Source organism: Thermobia domestica, chromosome 9 (genome assembly GCF_964235325.1).
Source record: "Thermobia domestica chromosome 9, izTheDome1.hap1.1, whole genome shotgun sequence".
NCBI lineage: Eukaryota > Metazoa > Arthropoda > Insecta > Zygentoma > Lepismatidae > Thermobia > Thermobia domestica.
The window spans coordinates 109,554,640-109,577,472 of record NC_137462.1 but is presented as its reverse complement, the minus strand read 5'-3'; the positions used below and the strand labels follow the sequence as shown (position 1 = coordinate 109,577,472).

Genomic DNA, 22,833 nt, shown 5'->3' with positions numbered 1-22,833 from the left:
TTATTAATAGGATCAAAGCTGAAGCTCTCAATTCTGATTTTAATGGACAGGCCAAATGAGGTTGTGTTGTGCAGCTTCTGGGATGCTTCAGTTTCTCCGTATTTTCTCATATCAGTAAATATATTATATATGAGTAAATCATTATCGTCACTTCCATTTATATCACGAGTCTCCAGCAGGGTATAAAGGTAAAATGTTAAATACTGTATTTTATTCATTCAGTATTTTTATCAATCAATTGGAGTGTTCAAACACAAGAAAATCAAGTCCCATCATCACACTTGCGAGAAAAGGTAACATAAAGTTTGTCGGCAGGGTTAAATATATGCAAACATTAACACTGTTTGTTTTACATTATATAATATTTTATCTTACATTATGTACAAATCTTCTAAGCTCTGAAAAGAATTAAATACAAACTAATTATTTGCTGAGCAAAACTATATATTTTCATTAAAATTCAACACGTGTTACAGTTTCACCAACTAACTCTTTTGCTTCATCAGACACTATGTGATACAGTATAACTGTACAATCGTATATACATACATACAATATCGTATATAGAGCTGTTGTATGTATATACGATTGTACAGTTATACTGTATCACATAGTGTCTGATGAAGCCAAAGAGTTAGTTGGCGAAACTATAACACGTGTTGAATTTTAATGAAAATATATAGTTTTGCTCAGCAAATAATTAGTTTATATTTAATTATAACAAAGCAAAGCTTCTACTTATGGAAAATATCTGAAAAGAGCTTAAGATAGTTCAAGAGATCTTAAAGATGAAATGTGTTCAAAATGACCAAAGATGAATGTGATTTTCTTGTGCACTGAATGCGTCAATTATCATTAATCATTGCTATGCGTATTGCTCTATTAAAAAGAAACCAAAAGAGAAAGCAAGAAAAGTCTCAGCTACGCTTACGTACATAAACATTTTACTCCATATATTTGCAGGAGCTTTCACCACAAAATTTTAGCTTCATTAAATAAAATAAAACAAGTTCTTCATATTGATATTGAGCTGCACCGCCATAGAAGGAAAAATAAAGGGAAGCCAGGAATAGGAAGAAGAAGAACACAGCTGATCGATGATGTGAGAAATAGACGAAAATATTGGTAGTTAAAAGAGGAAGCTGAAGATCGAGAAATGTGGAAGAAACATTTCCAGGCCGAAATCTAAAATTGAAAAAAAATCCTCATTAGTCTCAGGACCTGCCGAAAGGCAGAATACTTAATAATAATAATAATAATAATAATAATAATAATAATAATAATAATAATAATAATAATAATAATAATAATAATAATAATAATAATAATAATAATAATAATAAACACCAAATTAAGATTTCTTCCGCCTGACAAAGTTAATAGATAATTTACCTTCAACGACAGTCAACTGAAGATTTTACATTTTTTTAAAGCATAGGCACCCACAAAATGATACCATCAAGAAAATTTTCACGAAGCATATATTTGGGAAGATAATAAATATATCTACTACAGGGTCTTCGAGGAAGAATAGTGGAGTTTCGTAGAACTGCTGTGTAGGAGTGATGGCATTTGGGTGGTTGAGTGATATACTTTTGTTTGGTAATTCATTTAGTGCAAAAAAAAAAAAAAAACTAAATGCAGTGCTAACAGAATCCACCATATTGGGACAAAAAGCATATTAAAGTGCGTTAGAAACATGTCAGTATGTTTCTATGTGTGAACCACTCACACCACTACACACGTCCAGGTAAAATTAATTTCACAGCAGACTTTCTCCAGCATGTCCGGCGCAATAGTGCCAATTGTTTCGCTGACTCCTGGTATCATGTGGTTTAATGTGGTACTCAATATCTTTGATAAAATCCCACAAGAAAAAATCCAATGGCGTGAAGTCGGTCTTCTTGGAGGCCAAGGAATGGATCTTTTACATCTGAATCATCAAGGAATGGATCTGAATCATCAATCTCCAAAACGAACATCTAAAGCACGTAAAACAATATAAGCAAAGTGAGGGAATGTTCCATCGTACTGAAAGATAATTTTATCGGGAATGTATATGGACCTGTTATTGCATGAAAACTGATTGCGCTTTGAATTGTGCACAAATAGAATCATACTTACATGCAAAACTTTTAACATGTTTCCTTTTTGGCACAGTTTACTGAATTCTTGTACTACTGCATTTGTTTCCGCACTGAACAAACAATTTGAATTGATAAACAACCATCCGATTGCCATCACTTCTGCATAACAGCCTCACGTAGTCTCACAATTCATTCTCGAAGACCCTTATTTGGGGATTTAGTGGTGTTAACATGATTATTCCTGCTGGTATAGAGGAACTTTTATGAACGTTGGCTGACTGGAGACACCATATCTCATCCCAGATATACCAGTACACTTACTGTAGTATCGGTACGACCGCCTACCTGCTTAAATATGTGCTTGGGTAGATACTCGGCTGGTTACACGTGCTAACGTTACTGCATGTTTTTGGACACCGTGTATAACAATCAAGTTTGGGATGCCCCAGAACTCCATATTGGGATCATTATCACTTACCATCACTTCACCAACTTTGGGCTAGACCCGTGAATTTCTACTGTGTTCTTATGTAGGGAAAACAGGGCTATTCGCGAACACTGAGGTAATGCCGAACACCCAAGTTTACGCCTAAGGAAACTTGTTAGAAAACAGACGACTTTGCTGCATGCTAGCGGAGAGACCTGGAAAAGTGTAGCATAAATTTGGTGACAATCAGTTAAGTGGATTGCCAGGAAGAAGACGTTTTGTTTTTTGTCGATTCACTTATAATGTTGATTCAACAATCTGGGCAAGGTAAGTTGGTTCTTTTCTATCTATATTGTTACAGATAAGGCTATATATTCCCCAATATTTAAGCATTAGTTCTTAGTAATTTTACTAGCCTGTATCCAGTCAACAATTAGTTTCAACTTTAACAATAAAATGGTGTCTCATGGGAAAAGCCAAACAAAATGTTTGCCATTACCCCGGAGTGTTCGAGATTGCCCAATGGTGTGAAATAAATTATCAAAAATCTTCAAAAGCTTTCCTTTCTTGAAAAGAAGTAATAGGCTGAAATAGTGATGTCGTCATTTCCCCTTCGTTACCATAGTGATCGCCATGTTTTTTTCTAAACAAATGCATGAAGCGATAGGAATAATATGAAGTATACTGTTAATAAGAACGCACAGTTAATATTTTTTAGAATAATTTGGGGATAAAGTAAAGTTGCCAGGAAAAGATATAGGTTAAGAATATGAGTCCACTATTTAGAAAATTTACGAGTGAAATCTAGTAATTAACGAAGTAACATATAAGGATTTGTTTTACAGTGGTCACATCTCGAAGTAATCTGATAAGATAGAAATTACATGAGTAATGTCAACGCCATTACCACGTGATACACAATGAACAGAAAACAAGTATACACAATGTAAAACTCTAAGGTACAAACTGATGAGCTGTCGGCACAATGAAAATAAATAAATATACGATTTGTCTACAAGGAAAAATAATTGTCTACTTTGAAGATAATGATATTGACACATTTAGATATTTTACGCCTACCCTTTAAAATATGAGTGCATAGTTACAGTGGGTACAAAATAAACAATCAATAAAAAAAGACACGAAACTTGTTACCATATATGTTCTGAGAATTTTCAATCTGGACCAGTTTCTGATTGGTTACCGGTAACATGCATCGGATCTTTCTTTACATGTCCTACTTACTTTAATAAATATATACTGACAATACAAGAAAACATTCAATTATGAGTGATTCAGCCCAGTTTAAAACACAATTTCTGTAGACCTTCACGTTTGGAATGTAATGTGTGATGCTGATAGTATATTTTGACATTTAACGTAACCTACAAACGTATAAATCACAAAATCAATGATATCAGGGGAAACATTTCACTTTTTCATCGCTTGACATATTTTAACATATTATTTACCTAATTGCTTGCTTTTTCTGTGTTTTCGTAGTTTCATTCATTGGATTTTTTTTAAAAAAAAAAAAAAACATAAGCCTAAGCTTAAGTGTTTCTTTTACTGTAATGTTTACAATCGGGAAGTTAACACTTATTGCTTTCGCTTTGTACTTAGGTTCGTAGGCCATGTTGTTTAGAAAATAAAACTATGATTACCATGGCAACGAGACGGATGTAACGTCACACTATTTCGGTTTATAAGTTAATGAAATTGGTTTGGGAAATAGATCATGTCTTAGTAATAAGCGTTATTGGCTTTATTAATTAGAATAGTTTGCTATATTTATTATTTTAGGCCAATAGTAGCCTACTTCATTATTCTATAATCAGCAACCCTATTTTAGTTATCTGATCCTTCATCATAGACTACATTTTTTTTTTGTGTGTGATTCACAGCGTGTTTTACAAATTTATTTAGCCTACTAGCGTCCATTAGCAGTTAGTCAATTTTGTTCAGCCTATTAACCGCATTTGAACATTGGACTAATAAAGAATACTGTCTTTGGGAGCAAAACATAAATGCGTATATCTGTGATTTCTACAATTCCAAATAATGTTTTCATTTTAATGAATATTTTACTTAATGCACCGTTATTTCTGAATTTGTTTCATAAGATAACATTTTGTGTAGCTTATTACTTATCAGCTTTCATTTGTAAGATGATGATGTCTGGTCATGATTCACATTAAATTGAGTTATGTTTGTAATTATAATTCTTATTAAAGATTTAAATACTAAATTACGGTATATTTTTAATTACGGTATTTTAGTCCAATACGCTTCTCTCATAAAGGAAAGTTTAAAGTAGACAGTATATTCGTGGTTACCCCGACCACTGAGGCAATTCCCAACGTAAGTAAATTTTTGAAATATCTCACTGATTTGTTGAAAAATGTTACTTTTGACTTTCCTCTGCACTTTCGTAAACGGGAAAAACTCAAAATTTTCTATACACAAGAAATCTTAATTATATCTCTAAAAACACAGGAGTTATTTATAATCAAAGCTTAAGTGTTCGTGAATACCCTGGTCTCCTCTACACTAGTAGAAGTATTGAAGTATATTACGGATTCCATAAAATAGTATCTACAGGGTGAAATAAAATACTCAGGCAGGGAACCTCTGTGGCTTTAGAAATTTTACGGAGCTGAGTGGTTCCGGAGCAACCATGTTGAGTAATCTTGAAAGATTGATAAGGAAGTCTTTTGAAGAAGAGAAGAATGTTAGGTAAAAAAAAGAAAAGCTAATCCAGATATTTATAGTGAGAAGCGACAAGTGTTAGGAGACATTGCAGATGTGTACGTTTATAACAGAATTGAAAATATCAAATGTATTCGGTGAATACGTATGGAAAGTGAATTATACAAGATAACGGATCTTCTAATTTTATGTCATGCATTACGCTAACAGCTATATCTTTTATATTATATGTATTTTGGATTATTTCTTCTATTGTGTTCTAATATCTATCTAATTTAAATAAGATGACTTTGCTAGATCAATATGGAATATTCACTATGTCTTTAGTGACTACATTACAGGTAGGTAATTGATGTTTAGAATTTAAAGAGCAGTATAGAAAGCTTATTACAGAATTTTTTTTTATTAAATCCACTTATTTTTTATTAACAAAATCAATATTAGCATTTTCGCAGAAATGTGAAAGTTACTTTTATCATAAGGGTCCCCACGCACCAGAGGTAAGCTCTGTATTACTGAGCCACCGTGCTCTCCAACGTTTTTTTTTTTTTTTTTTTTTTTTTTTTATCGAATTTGAGCCTCAAAGCACACTTCATATTGTGCTAACTTTAGAATATTTTCTTTAAGGCTATGTAATTGGTTGTTTCCTGAGTCAATAATTTATTGAAGAAAAGTAATATTTGGGGCGTCCAGAGCACAATGAGTCCAAATCGATTTTCAATAAAGTTCAGTTTTGCTCGGCAAATGAATTCTATTTCAAAACGTAATATCTTCGCAGTCAAGAGTCCAAAACAAATGTAACTAAAATCATGCGAAAGGGCTTGGGATAGTTTCATATGCCAGCCGCTAGACAGGAGCATTAGTGGGACAGGAGGGTAACTGCCCCCATCGCCACCCTGAATTTCAGATTTTGGGGGCAGTAAGGTAGTTTTAGAAATCTTTTGATAAGCAAAGTCCAACAGAACAAGGTTGAGGTCTTTACACCGAATAAATACGGAGAACACACAGACGATTAAAACTGGGAAGTTGCTTAGACCTCAATTATCAGAATTTTAAGCAGGCCCGAAACTCGAAATTAGAGCCACCTTTGGAATCCTTGGGTCAAAAAATATAGATACAAGAGAGCAATATAGGTCTATAGCTCCTTACGGCCAATGGAAATGGATATAACTGATCAAAATCCTATTTATTCGGTGTAAGGACTTCAATTTTTTGTTGGAATTTGCTCAGCAAAATATTTCTAAATCTATATTACTGCCCCCAAAATCTTAAATGCATGGTAGCGGGCGGATGACTTCTAAACAAACGCCCTTCTCCAGCGGTAATCATGTAAAATTTTAGATTGCATCTTGTCATGTAATTTCTCTATCTTTCATCTCGGATACGCAGTTGTGAAAATATGACGTTTTCCGTCGGTGTATTCTTTTGGACATACACTGCATTTATTTAACGTAATTATGCATCATTGACTATGGCATTCGGAGTTTGACTTGTTAATCATTCCCACGCTGCAGTGTACACAATATAATGTTAATATCTTACATTTATGAGCAAGAAGGGGGAAACTAGCCCTCCTCCACCACCATCAACGCCCTTGTCTAGCGGTTGTCCTATGAAACTCTAGTCCACATCCTTTCACGTAGTGTTTGTTTTATTTATTTCGTAACCTCAGCTATAAAGATACTACGTTTGCTGAACAAAAGTGAACCTTTCTGATGGACTTGGATCTCTTGTGCTCTGAATACTCCATATCTAAAAATATTTTATGAAAACTGAGTTCGAGTCAAATTTATCCTGCAACCCAAGTTTGTTCGAAACGCATAAAATTAGTTTGTATAGTGTTATTGATTACAGTCTTGTATCAGTAGCAAGGTTATATGAGACAGGGATTTTTCTTTAAAGTGGGGTCCAAACCACTAATTATGAAATTTTACGTCGGATCGCAGTCAAAAGCAGCAAATTCCGACGTCTCGTGCCTCTACCCTCAAAATGTAATGTTAAAAAACCGAAAATTGCGCCCTGTAGCGTGGTACACTCCGCATCAAAAAAATTGCGACAGCTAACGCCGTGCAGTTAGGCCACCAATATACACCTTCTTATCCCATAATCATGTCAGGTGAAGAAACCTCCTCTCTCTCTTCCTTTCTTCTCTCCCATACTAAAATTAGCTAACAACATAAACGCAATTCTAATTTCAAACTACACATGTATTAGTATCGATAAAATCAAATAACAAAACCGAGACGAAACAAGATTCTTAAGTTGATTTAGGGAGAAACTGAAACACACACAATGAAAAATTTAAACCAATGGATGTATATTACACAGAGGTTCAGAAATTACATTTTCCAGACAAGGTCTATCGGTCTCTTCCTCCGTTTTAACTTTGAAACATGCACACGCCCATGAAGTGCGTGTGTGAGAGAGAGGAGGGGGAGAAAGATGCAAAGACAGGATAGGGAAACGTCAAGAAAGAGAGAGAAAGAGAGACGAATATAAATATGAAACATACTTATCATTACAGTGTATGATGAAGAACACACATACTGTTTATTCGAATTCTCGCCAATGATGTTTTGGAAGTTCTCCAACAGAAGATAAATCTCTGTTTCCAGCCATTATTTTATGCGAAAAAATTATAGTACCTGACGGGGAATCGAATTCAGGTTTTCCGCTTGGAAGTCTGGTACTTTACCACTACACCACCGATTACTTTACCCAAACTTCGTCCAATAAATGCTGTAATATACTTTCTGAGAACGATAACACGAAAAGTGTTTACTGCGGATCAATGAAGTGTTTCGAATCCCTTGCCCTTTCCCAACAACATTCGTAAACCGTCTCTATCATGATAAAGGTGTTCGCTTCCACATTCTTAAAGCATTGTACGCCTAATATGAGAAATCGATTCTTCACTATCACTTTGTAAAAAATTCAACTTTGGCGTGAACAGGATTCGAACCTACGCTGGACAGCTGTATTAGTTGTACCTCCATTACGTTACCGTTACATTATCATGCCACCTGACACTAAAACCGAAATATTACTTACTTTAGCCTGATCATTGAAACGATCAAGCTTCTTCCTGTAATTTTATTTGCACCTAAGTGCACAACGAAATTCACTTATTCGACGACCTAGAGAGAAATTAGTGCCCACTAATAAAGGAAACCACAGTCAATCCAGGAAAAAATACAGAAATAAACATATTATGCAGTAATTGCACCGTGCAAATTCAAAAAGATGCGATTAATAATAATAATAATAATAATAATAATAATAATAATAATAATAATAATAATAATAATAATAATAATAATAATAATAATAACCTATATTATAAAATTAAAGTGACTGTGACTTATAGTCTCTTGAACCACCCGACTGATCTCGATCAAATATTCAACATTGGTAATGTTCGGACCTGGGAGTATTTTTATCTATTCGTTTTGATGGTGTTACTTAGGGGGTGGGAGAATGAAAATATTAAAAAATAAAGAAAACTTAATAAGTTTTGAATCAAACGACCAATCTGGATGAAATTTTCAATAGATTACGTTTGTGCATGGAATGCTTTTAACCATTTCACTTTGATGGAGGAATGTAGAGAAGGGGGAGGACGGGGAGATATACGAAAATCAACGCCAATAAAAATAAATGTGACTATGTTAATGAGTTAATAAGTCTTGAACCACCGGGCAGATCTGCATCAAATTTTCAACATGGATGAAGTTCGAGCTTGGAGTGGTTTTCATCATATCACTTTGACGGTAAAGCTTAGGGGAGTGGAGTGGAGGGGAAATATATAAAGATAAATAAAACTTAATAACTCTTGAACCACGCGACCTATCTCGATCAAATTTTTAACATAGATGAGTTTCGGGCCTGATATGGTTTTTATTATTTCACTTTCACTTTCCCTTGAATTTGAGAAAAAACATAGTTTTTAATAAATTGTACAGTAATATACTAACAAAAAACGTGAAATGTTCATGTCGGTGGACAATCTCGCCCCCGCCCCCTCTGATGGCAAAATCTGAAATGACGCTACTACTATAAACTGTGTTTCGTATTATATACTTTTATTTGTCGTAACACTATGTTAGTTTGTGATTCAGTATAACCGCGATTCTTTCACCTTTCCTGTTAATGCGTGCAATTACTGATACAGTACATGAGACTTCACGAGTGTATACACACCCTGATTCCCACAAGGTGCCTTTGAAATAAATGAAAAAGAAGAAGAAAGAATGAGAAAATCCTATTTTGACCTTGTAGACTCATTCACATATAAAAGCGTAGACGGCGACACTCCCTCAAAACAGCAGGCCTACGCATCTATCTAGTGGGAAGGGAAGGCCCAGACTTTCAAACGACGCACTTTTTCAATGAACTGATAGACTAGTGTATATACACAAGGAGGAGCAGTGTGTGGATTCTCTCACCATATAAAGGAGCCTTATAGAGATAATTCCTTTGTCCGAGACGTGAGAAGAATTGCTCTTCTAAGAAAGAAAGAAAGAAAGAAAGAAAAAAAGAAAGAAAATCATTATATTAGGGGTCGCCTACGTACATGACACGACATGACGGCATCAATCATTGAACGAGATGTCGTGTTCAAGTAAGTTATGGGATTCTGTTTGTCTGACAGCAATGCTTCCCATATGTATGTTCACACCTAATTTCTTCAGACATTTGAGTGGTTAGTGCGTTTGATTCAGGGTGCGAATTCTCAAAGGGCAAAGGAATTTCAATAGTGAATCAATATCACGGGGTAGGCCTATTTGAGAGAACATTTAAATAAAGGAGTAGGTAGCGAATTCCGACCAAAAAAGTCAGAAATAACGTGAATGGAACCAGCAGTGGCAGCAATAACGACCCCCCCCCCCGATGGCAATCCGGGAGGGCTGCTGAACTTTTGGAGTCCCCTCAAGTTATGAAATTCGATTATCATAGGGCTATCTTTTTTAAAATTCCGCACGAAACGGGCGTTTTTCACCGCCACTGGGGACTAGATGTGCCGACTATACACCATTTATGTAAATATCTGCGTTTTAGCCGACCATAGCGCATTTGGACCTGCAACGTGAGGCAGTTGAAAGTTAAATTGAATGTTGTCTACGCTCTGCTATTGGTCAAGACTAGGTACTTGAGATCATATGTAGGAGTTGTAGACAAATATCACTATAAATAATAGCATACGATTATAACATCCATGGTATTAACACTACTGGATGTTCAATGAAGAAATCTGCTAAGATGGATCTGGAAAAATTAATACATGCGTTCCTCATAAATAACGTAGAGGTAGAAAATACGTAAATTAGAAGTTCAGTATGATCTCCCTCCTATCTAGAAACAACTTACGACTAGTTAGAAAAAATATTACAAGGTTTCGGGATTTAAGAAATTCTTCATCGAAAACTAAATAGTTTTCAAATTTACTAATAAAGGTAAATAAAAATGTTATAGAAGGATTTAAAAAAGTTCTCTACAGATTCCCCCTCTGATTTACTATCTTTCGTTTATCGAGTATTTAAACCACACTATATACAGTGTAGATCTAAAGATTCATTCATTCGTAAAGCGGCAATGAAAAGTGAGGCAATCGTAAATAGCTATTGTTTAAATTAAAGCAATGATTTTCAATCCCTGGCCCGCGAATATTGTTGATCAGTGTCGATAGACTGTGCTGCTTTATATATTACTAGTTTCCCCAACATACCTCTGTCTTTTGCCAGTCTATGAATATCGAAAGATTGAAAAACCACTGCTTTAAAGTAAAGAAATTTCTTTACTTTATGACATGTCATCCTCGTATGTTAAACATGAGTGTCTGACTAATGCTCGTAGAGTAGATGGGAAATCGCTCTCAAGATAGCGAGCGGTAGTGAGACTTGTGTAATTACTGCATATTAGGATTGCCAACACAAAATTATTTGCTTGCCCACTAATTTTATCATTTGTTTTGTTGAGTTTCATGTTCCAAGATTATTCTCTATAGGCTAAAGCAGAAGTTGAAGAAATAAGTAAATAGCGATAAGAAAAGAAACGAAGGAATGAGAATATACTCGAGGTGAGGCAAGTTCTGATTCCTGGCTTAACATGTAAGCCTAAAGGCAGATGGCCACTTCACAAGAATCTTGTAGCTGTCATAAAAAATCTTGCGACCCTACAATATTTCTCCATGTAAACATAGTCTTGAAAAGGACATACAACATTTTTTCATGTTGCAAGGAGTCAAACCATGTGCAAATTTCTGGGTCGTCTTGCTTGCTACCCTCTATCACCCTCCTAACATAAAGGAAGAAAAAAACAGTTTCGCCGCTTCCAAAACAACGGATTGTTTTGGACAGAGAAGGGAAGCGCGCCAAAATACACGTTTTTAATGATGAGGTTCACTATTCGTTCACTAGAGTGTTGAGTTGATTTTGAATTTAACGTCCCGTTCAGCAGCGAGGCTATATAAGACGTGGACCTACTGATTAACGTGGAATCCGAACCACATGAGCTTCCGCCGGGAATCGAACCCGCGACTCACACTCCAATGGCGCGAACGCTAACCGCTTAGCCACGAAAGAGCTCCCCACTAGAATGAAGTGCTTGCTGCATGGGTGGAGATATCTTTCTTGCTTTCAGAAAGTTGTAATGTGTAAACAGTAAATAGAAAAATCGGGTTACAAGATTTTTTAATGACAGCTACAATATTCTTGTAAAGTGACAACCCAGCTTAAGACACAAATTCGTCCTACTTATCTAGAGGTGGCGTCATTCACGTTTGTGATCGTAGAGCTCCCTCGTGACTAGGTCCGCGTCTGATATGTATAGCTTCGATGCTGAAATAAACTTTAAACTCGAAAAGAATCTATCATTGTGTCAGTTGTACTTGTAACATTATTCTTAGTTTTGTCGTGTGAAAACTGTTATGCGTAAGACTCGGAAATCTTATAGAACAGCTTTGTTCGTTCGTCTATCGATAGGTATCAGAAATAAAATAGTCAGATATATCGAGATGCGGTTTTTTGCAATCGATTCAGGGTTCAAAGAATAGGTTCCATCTCCTCTGTAATTATTCAAACCGAAAGCGATTCAAATTTAGTGATTTTCGGTTTTAACGTTTATCGCCATAGAACGAAAATGCTAACAGATAGTGAGGAGCGGTTTTTCGCAGAAGAATCGGCGTCCCAAGGCAACGTATCATGACTATCCCAAAACGTTACAAAGCCCGATAGGGGTTTAAATTTATAAATACTTCCGGTTTTAAGGCTGATTTACCAGAGCAAAAACGGTAAGAGATATCTAGATGCAGCTTTTTCCAATTGATTCAGTGGCCCAAAAATAGGTTCCTTATCCATCGTTAACCCTCTATTCAAAATCCCCGAGACATGCACTAGGACTATTAAGATACCTATAAAACGATTTATCTATCTAAAGAGCCGCGGTATGCCCTTTGAGGGCGATCCTGGCAGACCCTACTTACAACAAAATGCATAATATCAGTGCTCTTGAGAAAACAACTAGCAAAACCGTCGAATGTGCAGCAGTAGTCTTATTCCTCTAGTCTGCTCAACTGACTTTAAGTCAAAACTCTATTATGCGGGGGTGGGGTGAAGTAGCTCAGTGGTAGAGCGTTCATTTCTGGTGCATGGGGTCCTGGTTCGACCCCAGCTCGCGCCAAGTGAACCTTGTGGTAGACAAACACCATGTGTGTGGGCTTTCTCGGAGTTCTCCAGTTTCTCCCCACTTTCCTCATTCCACCATTTCATCCATTTCCCATCATCACCATCTCCTTTAGCCTAGCCGGCATAACCGTGGGACGTAAAACTTAAAGATTTCATTTCATTTTTCTATTTTTTTTTCAAATTTGATTTCAAAATTTAAGATAGGATGGTGTTTGATTTGTGCAATGGTGTGCCCACAATTTAATAAAGAGGAGGGGTTTCAAGCACTAATTTCATACCTTTAAGGACAAGCGTGATTTTCGTATATACAGTATATGTTAATAAATATTTATATCTTCCTCATATGGACAAAGCCCCGAGACTTCTCTTGCGTACCACTGGATTTGTGTTCTATTTAACGTAATTATATATTTTTAAAAAACATGTTAAAAATACACTGAAGAGAATCACAATAGCAAATTATCAATTTTTAATATATGGTTATATTTTTGGTACAGTACATAGTAAAACAATGGCGAAAATTTCATAATGAGGAACTGCATAATTTATATCATTTACCAAACATTGTTAGGGTCATCGAGTGTAGGAGGCTCAGGTGGGCACGTCATGTAGCCAGAATGGAAGAAAGTAGGAACACTTTCAAAGTTTTAACTGGAAATCCCATCGGAAAATGACAATTAGGAAGACCTTGACGCAGATGGGAGGACAATATTAGGATGGATCTCGCAGAAATTGGAGTACAAACTCACAAAGTAGAAACTGGACCCAGTTGGCTAAGGACAGAAGTCAATGGAGAACGTTTATGAACGCGGTAATTAACCTTCGGGTTCCATTGACCATAGAGTTAGGGCCCCCTATGCCTTCAGGTTCCCTATTATCTCCCAAGCTCTATAATACAGATCGCACTGTATTAAGCGTAATAGAAACAAGTAGAACAATACTTAGGAATGTATTGCCGAGTTGAGGGCATAGCTGCACTTCCATTTCTCATTTCCTGAGAGTGGATATTTTGGCGTTGTAATGAATTTTTCCTCTACTGATAACATTTTTTTATTCGTCCCTGCGTGTTTTGACAAAAATTAAACATATGTGTGGGCGTTAAATTCCCGTCACCTCCTCATGGACGTGGCCAAGGGAGTTCAGATCCCCATCGAAAATTAAGGAAAAACATACAAAATTGGGACTTACGACAAATGGGACATTAATTTCCAAAAGTGGTGGAAGTCGGACCTCTACCCCCGAGTGAAATTTCTGACTATGGGGCTGCATCTCAGATAAAAAGCGATAGGCCTATTTACATTTAAACTTAAAATATTCTGATTCTGAACTCGCAATAACCTGACACATACACACAACGTATACGTAGGCCTAGTTACTTAAAGTGTTTAATTTTAAAGTTACGCATACCTAAATTTCATTAGTTTTTAATTGGTTTAAATGTTTCAAACGTTGCGTCACGTCATCGTCGCAAAATCCCCCCCTTCTTCATGAAAATACATGAACTCTCCCTGTGCGCCTTCTACCACAATGAACCTACCTCTTCAGTGCAACATGCCTTTATTATCTTTCAAATATGCGTTACTGTATGACTGTATGCATTTAGCATATACTCCATGCGCTTCGCTGTTTTTCCCAACCGCATCTCCTGCCATCTAGTAGCAAATGAACGAAGTCTATACTTTTCATTCATGCTGATACTGTTACGATGACGTGATTGCAAGAAAAGAAAAGGGCGCGCGCGCGAGAGAGAATGTTTGTTTGTGTGGAAAGTAAAGATTGATTGCTGATGATTTATGATTAGCACATAATTCCATTTCAATATATATATATATATATATAGGCCTATATATATATATATTATTGCCTTATATGTTTGTGCCTTATAGGCTAAAACAGTGGCGTACGCAAGGGAAAGGGATTCGTTGGTTTAACCTCCCAGAGCAAGATGATATGTAAAAATAATTATTTATTATATATTTCATTGTAATTTTCTTTGGATGATACCGTAGACAAGACGTGTTCGGTATTAATATAGCCTATGTGTTACAACTGAGTAACCATGCCAACTATATACACATTTGACAACTATATGTGGTAATGATAAATAAAATATTCAATTTTGCATTTTACAGCATAAAATTTACCAAATGTTTTAAAGTGAGGAATGTCGCAGACATAAAGATTTTTTTTTTTTAAAAAAAGGGGGGGCAGCACACCTACAAAGAGAAAAGTTCAGATGTGGAAATGTTCTTTTGAACAAACAAAAGGACGATTGAATTTACATTAAATAATAATAATAATAATGAAACAAACGAATAGTGTTTGCGTTTGTATTTCAAGACATAATGAATGAAAAAAATTAAAAATGAACAATTTGTAATAGATGAGGACATGGTTATTTGCTCCCTCATAAGCAGGCCTTAGGAAGTGCGGGGTCAAACTGGAAACAATAAGTGCATGAGAGTTGCTAGATCAGAGAGATATAAGTTATTTTAATATAAGATTGCTTGCATGGAAGTTTACAAGTAGCTAACAATACTTGAATATCACCTCTGAAAAACACATAAGTGACTACACATAACACATAAGTTTTTAGTGATTGGGGAAATTATTTATTGAAAAAAAAAAAAAAAACTAGATTTAACCTCAGAAAAAAATAAAATTTAAGTGCACTGTTGGAAATAAATTACACCACTTCACATTCATAAACTTTAAATGAATTGTATTATTCATATTGTATTATTCTTATATATATATATATATATATATATATATATATATATATATATATATATATTAAAGTTACTTTATATTTTTGCATTGTTTTTCTGTAAAGTATGTTAGTTTTTTTTTTCATGTTCATACTCCCGGGAATTTGAAACTTGATGGACAAAACTGCGAACTTCTAAAACTTTTTAAATGTCCTTGCTTAATTAATAGTCTCAACTAAGTTTTGATCCGTATCCTCTGAAAAACAAAATCATTTCTCCAGATACCACACTCTGATTGCCAATTTGACAACCAAGAGCAGATTACATTCTAGTGCGAGTCTCCTTAGGCGCCGGTCCCGATTTGAAAATAATTGATCCAATCGGCACAAGTCCGGGCAGTGACGACACTAAAGAGGTCAAGAAGGGGGTGGGAACCCTCCCGGTGGCATTATTTGCCTCCCGATTGACTTCCGCCCAGATATGTTCTAAGTGTAATGTTGGTCAAGTAATATAAAAAAATTATTTTCGGTATATATATATATATATATACCGAAAATAATTATATATATATATAATATATATAATAGCTGTCCCACCAAAATGTCTCTGCTTCTCCCCCCAAGAAATTAATGCTGGCGTTGTCACTAAGTTCGGGCCCTGGTTATAAGGCGAAACATACTGGTACCTTTGGCTCTAATGTTCTGCGACGACTAGTGAAGCTTAGGCTGTACACAAATCATACAATAGAACTGCTTTCTCTCACATGTGATGTATCGAAAGAATTCGGTACGATTCGTAGAGCTGCCTTCCGAACAAACACTTGAAAAAAAGTGAAAGAGATACACCAACAACGTTGCCAAATTTAAAGAATAAGACAAACGAGCCAAAAAAACACTTATAGAACTATAACATGAACACTAACAATTATTCGAATTAAATGATAACAACAATAATAGCAAAAATATAAAATAATGACTACAACAATAACAACAAAAGTAAATTTAGCAGCAATCTGACAACATTGTACCCTCGGGAGATGTTCTCTGTATAACGCGAGAAACGACACTGTCAAAATTTCATGGATGGAGGTTGGCGACCGGAACACGCACCCTCGCGTGCTATTGGGTGGTGAAATTGGTAAATCTCGGTCAAACTTCACGACTCATCGCGATCACTACCATTCAAGAGTATGGTTGTTTTTAACTGTCCTCACTGTTTGTGTCCTTGTCAAATCTAATAATAATTTCTTTAACCAAGTAATTATTTATTTAACTGGTCCATTAGCTTCAACCATTGATAGTTGAACTTGAGTGGAATTTTAATGTTGTACCGTACTTACAGTAAAGAGTTACGTACAGGCAGGCCGATGCATAACGCTGTCGTGCTTCTGCACAAGTCCCCACAGAGTGCTGTTGCGCATGTGCATCTCACAACACTCTATAACCACACATAAATTCATTAAAATTTATACAAATATGTTGAAACAAAGGTATGCATAAAATAAGTTTATTTTTTTAAAAAAATTCTACTCTGTTAAAATTTTGAACGTCGAAGTAAGGGACGACATAAACCTTTAGGCCTAGGGGCAGCAAAACATTAAATCCGGCCCTTAGTGTACTCTATAAGGAATTCAACCTAATAAGTAAACAGAAGAAGAAGGAAAATCATGTGATTATCTGCTTAATTTATCTTTGGACTTAGTTTTAGTATTCATATCTTGAATTGGATTATTTTGAATATTGACATTTTCTACAAAATTCACTAAAAACGGAGTAAATGCTGCACAAATGTGAAAAGGTGGCTTATAAGAGTCAAAACTTGTTTTTGACGAAGTTCTTGATGGATAATTGCTTTTCCTAGGCAAAATCACATTTCTGTAAAGGCGTTAAAAGTCAAATAGATTGTTCAAACAATTTATTCCACATTTTATGTATTACGGAGTATTTGATCTTTCTTTTGTTTTTTGGAATTAGGCCGGATAGTACGGAGACCGGATAGTCCGGAGTCTACTGTACTTGCAATTAAATTACTAATAATAAATTAATCAACTAGTCATGTCATTTTAATTTCGCCCTCATGTGGTCTCTTTTAAGGTGTAGATGCACGTCTCTTATTGTCTCGGTGCTGAATGGACGCTGAAACCAACTGAACTATTCTACTTCGATTTGTAACAGCAGCATACAAAAATTTCCAAGAGGGGACGGGGGATCAAGCACTCAATTCCATACCCTTTCAGGACAAGCATAAGTTTTTTTTTTTTTGTATGTATATAGTAAATATTTATTTTTTTCATAATATCTTACTTAAATGGGGGGAAGGGCGTTAAACCCTGAAGGACACTTATAAGGAATATCCAGCTAATATCCCACTCCACTAAACATAATAATAGTAACCATAATCTGGAAACATGGGGTTCCTAGGTTGGAAGACAATATCAACAGCGTGGTGATTCGATTCCTGGCCCAAGAAACCTTGTTGTGGACATCGGTCTGTGGGTTTTCTCGGGATACTCCCGTTTTCTCCCACTTTCTCATTCCACCAATTCTTCCATTATCATTCATTTGCCTAAATCATTCGTCTCCCTTAGCCCAACAAGAATAGTCGCGGGAAGTTAAACTGAAAGATTTTATTATACTTCTTGAATCAATGGTCACTTCATTTCAAACGTATTATCTCGAAATTAGATCTTTGCGTTTTTACGTCCCACGGTTATGCCGGGTAGGCTAAAGGAGACTATAATAATGAGAAATGACTGAAATGGTGGAATGAAGAAAGTGGGAGGAAACGGGAGAATCCCGAGGAAACTCACGCACACGGTGTTTGTCCACCACAAAGTTCATTTGGCGCGAGCTGGGATCGAACCAAGGAATCCATGGGAATCTAAATGAATTTCATTATCACATAGTTAACCTTGTAGCTAATGTAAGCATTTTATGATATAGTGACACGAAAAATAGGCTCATTTGTGCTCACTCGCTTCTTTCCCTTCTTTTTTAACTTATAGTCACTTCTAGTGAGTTTTTGCCGTGATTTAAACATCAAGATTAAGAACAACCATCTCATTCGGAATACTCAAAAATTTCGGTGATGTAGAGGATATGGAGAACTGAAATTTCAGTTGTCATTAGATAGGTCCTAGTGCTAAAGAGCAATAACTCTCTTTCTGTATTTGTGTTGAAATTAAATTGAAAACAAGAGATTTTGATTTTGCTCTTGTTTGTTATGATTTGGAGGGCAACAGGTCTGTAAGTGCATTGATTAAGTACTTTGATTAATAATGATCATAAAGTTGTATAATTGTTGTGTACAACGACGCCGACTTTCCAACATTTATGTGCGTGCATATCAATGGTGGCACATGTTAGCCTATATGTTTTCAGGGCTCTCGATATTTGATTTATTTTTAGTTAAAATCTTTTATGAACACTGTCATATAGGGCTATGCTGTGATAGACTAAAATATGCCGGTACTGCGGTACAAGGATAAGTTGGAGCTATTCTAGCTCAGTCGCTAACACGGCTGACTTAAACGCAAGAGAAACGGGCTCAAACCCGGGTCAAAACTAAAAATCTTGCGGGTGCGCCGCACCGATAAGATTATTTGTGTGGATGCTAGAGCCCCGGAGCACCAACGTAGTTAGCGCCCATTGTTATGTATAATAAGAGCAATGTTAAAGTGATATTTTATTTTTGAAATAATAGAAACTGAAGTTTTCCACAGATGACTTGAAAAACAACTCAGCATCAGTTAACTAATACAGCACAGTTACTCTATAGTGACATTAGCAACGAATCAAGTAACTTAAACAATAGTTTGCTATATATGCGCGCACACACAAATACACGCATTACAACACCGGGGAATGTTCACCATATTCGTGTTATCACAAAAACTACACTGATTATTCCCGTGCATGGAACTTCATTGATTATTCCCGCGCAGGTATATAATCAATAACAAAGATTATGTATTTTTATCTGCATTACGTCAGTGGTTGTGGATGCTAAGTAATACAACACAGAATAAAATACATAATACACAACAGTATATAATACTAATAATTAGTTAATATATGCGAAAACAAAATATGCAAGAAGTCAACTTGTGAACCAACCAAAACCACGTATAAACAAGTGACTACGCATGCGCATTAAGAACTTCGGCTCGTATGGAAGACTGCTTCAGGATGAATTGAATGATAAAGAAACAAAAATTTATGTATTCGTTATGCGAAAACACTTTAAAATGTTAGTTTTCAACACGTTTAATGCTAAAATTTGCTGCCGTACTGGAAAAGTGCGCCGGAAGGGCTCTCCTACCGTTACGCCTCCTTAGCTCAGTGGTTAGAGCACTGGTCTCGTAAACCAGGGGTCGTGAGTTCAAACCTCACAGGAGGCACTTGTGTGGTGAATTTTTTCTTCAATTTCAAATACATTTGTTGTTTATTCTGTGAACATTTGTAATAGAACTAATCGTTAAATATACATTGTTGAACTGTTTTGGCCTCTTTAAGCAAACAGATGATACCAGTTATATTTTAGTTAATTCTTGTCTTTTTCGTTTTTATAAACAAATCCACTCAGATTTAAACAGTATAATTACAGTAGAACGTCGATAATCCGAACGCAGTCCCTAGAAGCTAGTGACAGTACACTAATTAAATTTTCTTCGTGTGATGACAGTGTTTTTACCAAAGCTTATTCATATGTAATTGTTTGTCATACATATTTATATTTTTATTTTCCCTTAGGCCTATACAAGTTAAGTTTTAAGTATGAGTTACAAGAACAGTGTAATTTAGTGTAGGAGGAGGGTCTTCAGAAACATTAATGTAAGTAGCCTTCGTACGGTATTGTAATTACTGTATGTACTGTATAGTCACTGTATCGACAAAAGAGCATACCGTACAGTATATTTATCCGTAAATGGCATTTTCTTGGTCATTTTCGAAAACCCGAACAATTTGAAAATCCGACTTGTGGTCTCAATTGTTTCGGATTTTCGACTTCCTACTGTATTTCTAAACGCTGTCTATTGTTACAGGCACAATTCAAATTGTTTCCGTAGTTACATTGAAGAAAACAGAACACTATTGTTGTAACAATCAAAATCTTATTGGCTACAGTTCCACAAGTCAATCATTTCTTTTACTATATTTTAATTAATAGTTTTAATTCATGTTTTCTAAATTCGTCAAATACTAAAAAGAAAAAAATAAACGTTTATAACACAACTATACAAAATCAAAAATAGTTTCAGAAAGTTCCTCATTGTTGAATAGTAGTCTTAAGTGTGACGTCACATGTTTTATACAGGACTTTTGAGTGAAATTAAATTTTTCTAGTTCTACGTCCCACGTTTGTGCACCGAGACTAAAGAAGACGGCGACGATAATAATATATGAAATAGTAGAATGAAGAAAGTAGGAGGAGACGGGAAAACCCACGGACACGGTGTTTGTTCACCACAAAGCCTACTTGGCGCGGTCCCGAATCGAACGAAGGATCTCACGCACCAGAATTGAACGCTCACTACCACTGATCAATCATGGTTTCGTCGAGTGGTCTTTTACAACCCTATGTATAGCATGAAGATAAAACGTAATAATAATAATAATAATAATAATAATAATAATAATAATAATAATAATAATAATAATAATAATAATAATAATAATAATAAGCATCTATTTTAATATTTGCGTAGTTTAAAAGTGAGATAGGACTATAAAGTCCGCCAATTAGACTTATAGAGTTAGGCCTATAGACTGACATTGATTAATTTCAACTTCGGAGTACGGGCATGGTTCCTTCTAAGAGGGAGTATAGGCTACTGGAAGATCGTGTACTGCATAAACTAAACGTGATTATAAGAAATAATGTTGTAATTCAATTAATCCCCTCCGAAATCGAACCCAGGATAACAATAAAGCAGGGGCGGATCCAGGACGGACTTCTGCTGGAAGGGGGGCGGGCGGTGGGTTGTAATACTGCTACTTAGAACTACTTTTAAGAGCTCCAAACTCTGTGATGGTTTTATTTATAAATAAAATAAGAAAGTTCCCTCTTTTTTTGGGGGGGACGATCGCCCGTGCAATAAAGGCACATACAGTAATACGCCAAGGAAAGGTATGAAATTTGGTGCTTAAAACAGGCGCTCACAAAGAATTTACTGTTGGGGGGAAATCAAAGCAGAAAAATTGAAGTTCTAATGAGATGGACCTCACCTGTCATCTTGAGTGCGCCCTTAATGAAGACAACACACACACACACACACACACACACACACACACCACACACACACACACACACACACACACACACATATATATATATATATATATATATATATATATATATATATATATATGTGTGTGTGTGTGTGTGTGTGTGTGTGTATGTATATTGAGAGAGAAAGAGAGATAGGGTAGAAGGGAGAATTGGGAGGTATGTTTTGTCAACATTTTCTCCCTCACAGGTTATAGTTTTTTATTTTATTTTTTATTTTATTTTTTTTTAAAGAACTTATTGTATGTCGCAGGTTCTTCAGCACCTACTACGCTAGTGGTAAGCTTTCGGCATCTTTACTTTTGATCCTGCAACATTTTTATTTTTGTGATCTGATTTCCTCCAAATTACCCCCTTGGGGGTAATTGGGTGCAAAACGATAAAAGTCCATTGCCGGTGCACATAAACCCGTGGGAGTGAAAATGAAATGAAATCTTTAAGTCTTACGTCCCACGGTTATGCCAAAGGAGACGGTGATAATGAGAGATGAGTGAAATGGTGGACACGGTGTTTGTCCACCACAAGGTCCACACGGCGCGAGTTGGGATCAAACCAGGGACCCCAAGCACCGGAGGTGAACGCTCTACCACTGAGCCACCGCAATATAAATTCCACTGTTGCCAGGTCGAGCAAATACATGGCATGTGTGCCTTCGTGTACAACGTTCATACAGGACAGGAAAATAGATTGTAAAGTATAGAACAACCCTTGCTACTGCTGGAAACATCTGTCGTCACGGAATTTTTACATCTGTATTTTCCCTTGAGACTTACGATTGCGATTGTTGCAAACTTGTTCTTTAATTAATTATTTTTGTTAACCAACGTAGCGTATATTCATTATTCAGCAAGACGTAGAATTCCTCGGTAATGCCGTCCAGACTGGGTCAGGTGGAAACCCTCTATATGTATATACATGCTATAACTATA

At 35.8% G+C, this 22,833-nt stretch overlaps 1 non-coding gene across 1 annotated transcript; it reads left to right on the top strand.

Moving 5' to 3' along the window:
* Positions 1–19,942: 19,942 nt before the first annotated feature.
* On the top strand, positions 19,943–20,015 carry TRNAT-CGU (transfer RNA threonine (anticodon CGU)). Its single transcript has one exon. It is a non-coding gene; the product is annotated as a tRNA-Thr (tRNA).
* Positions 20,016–22,833: the final 2,818 nt, after the last annotated feature.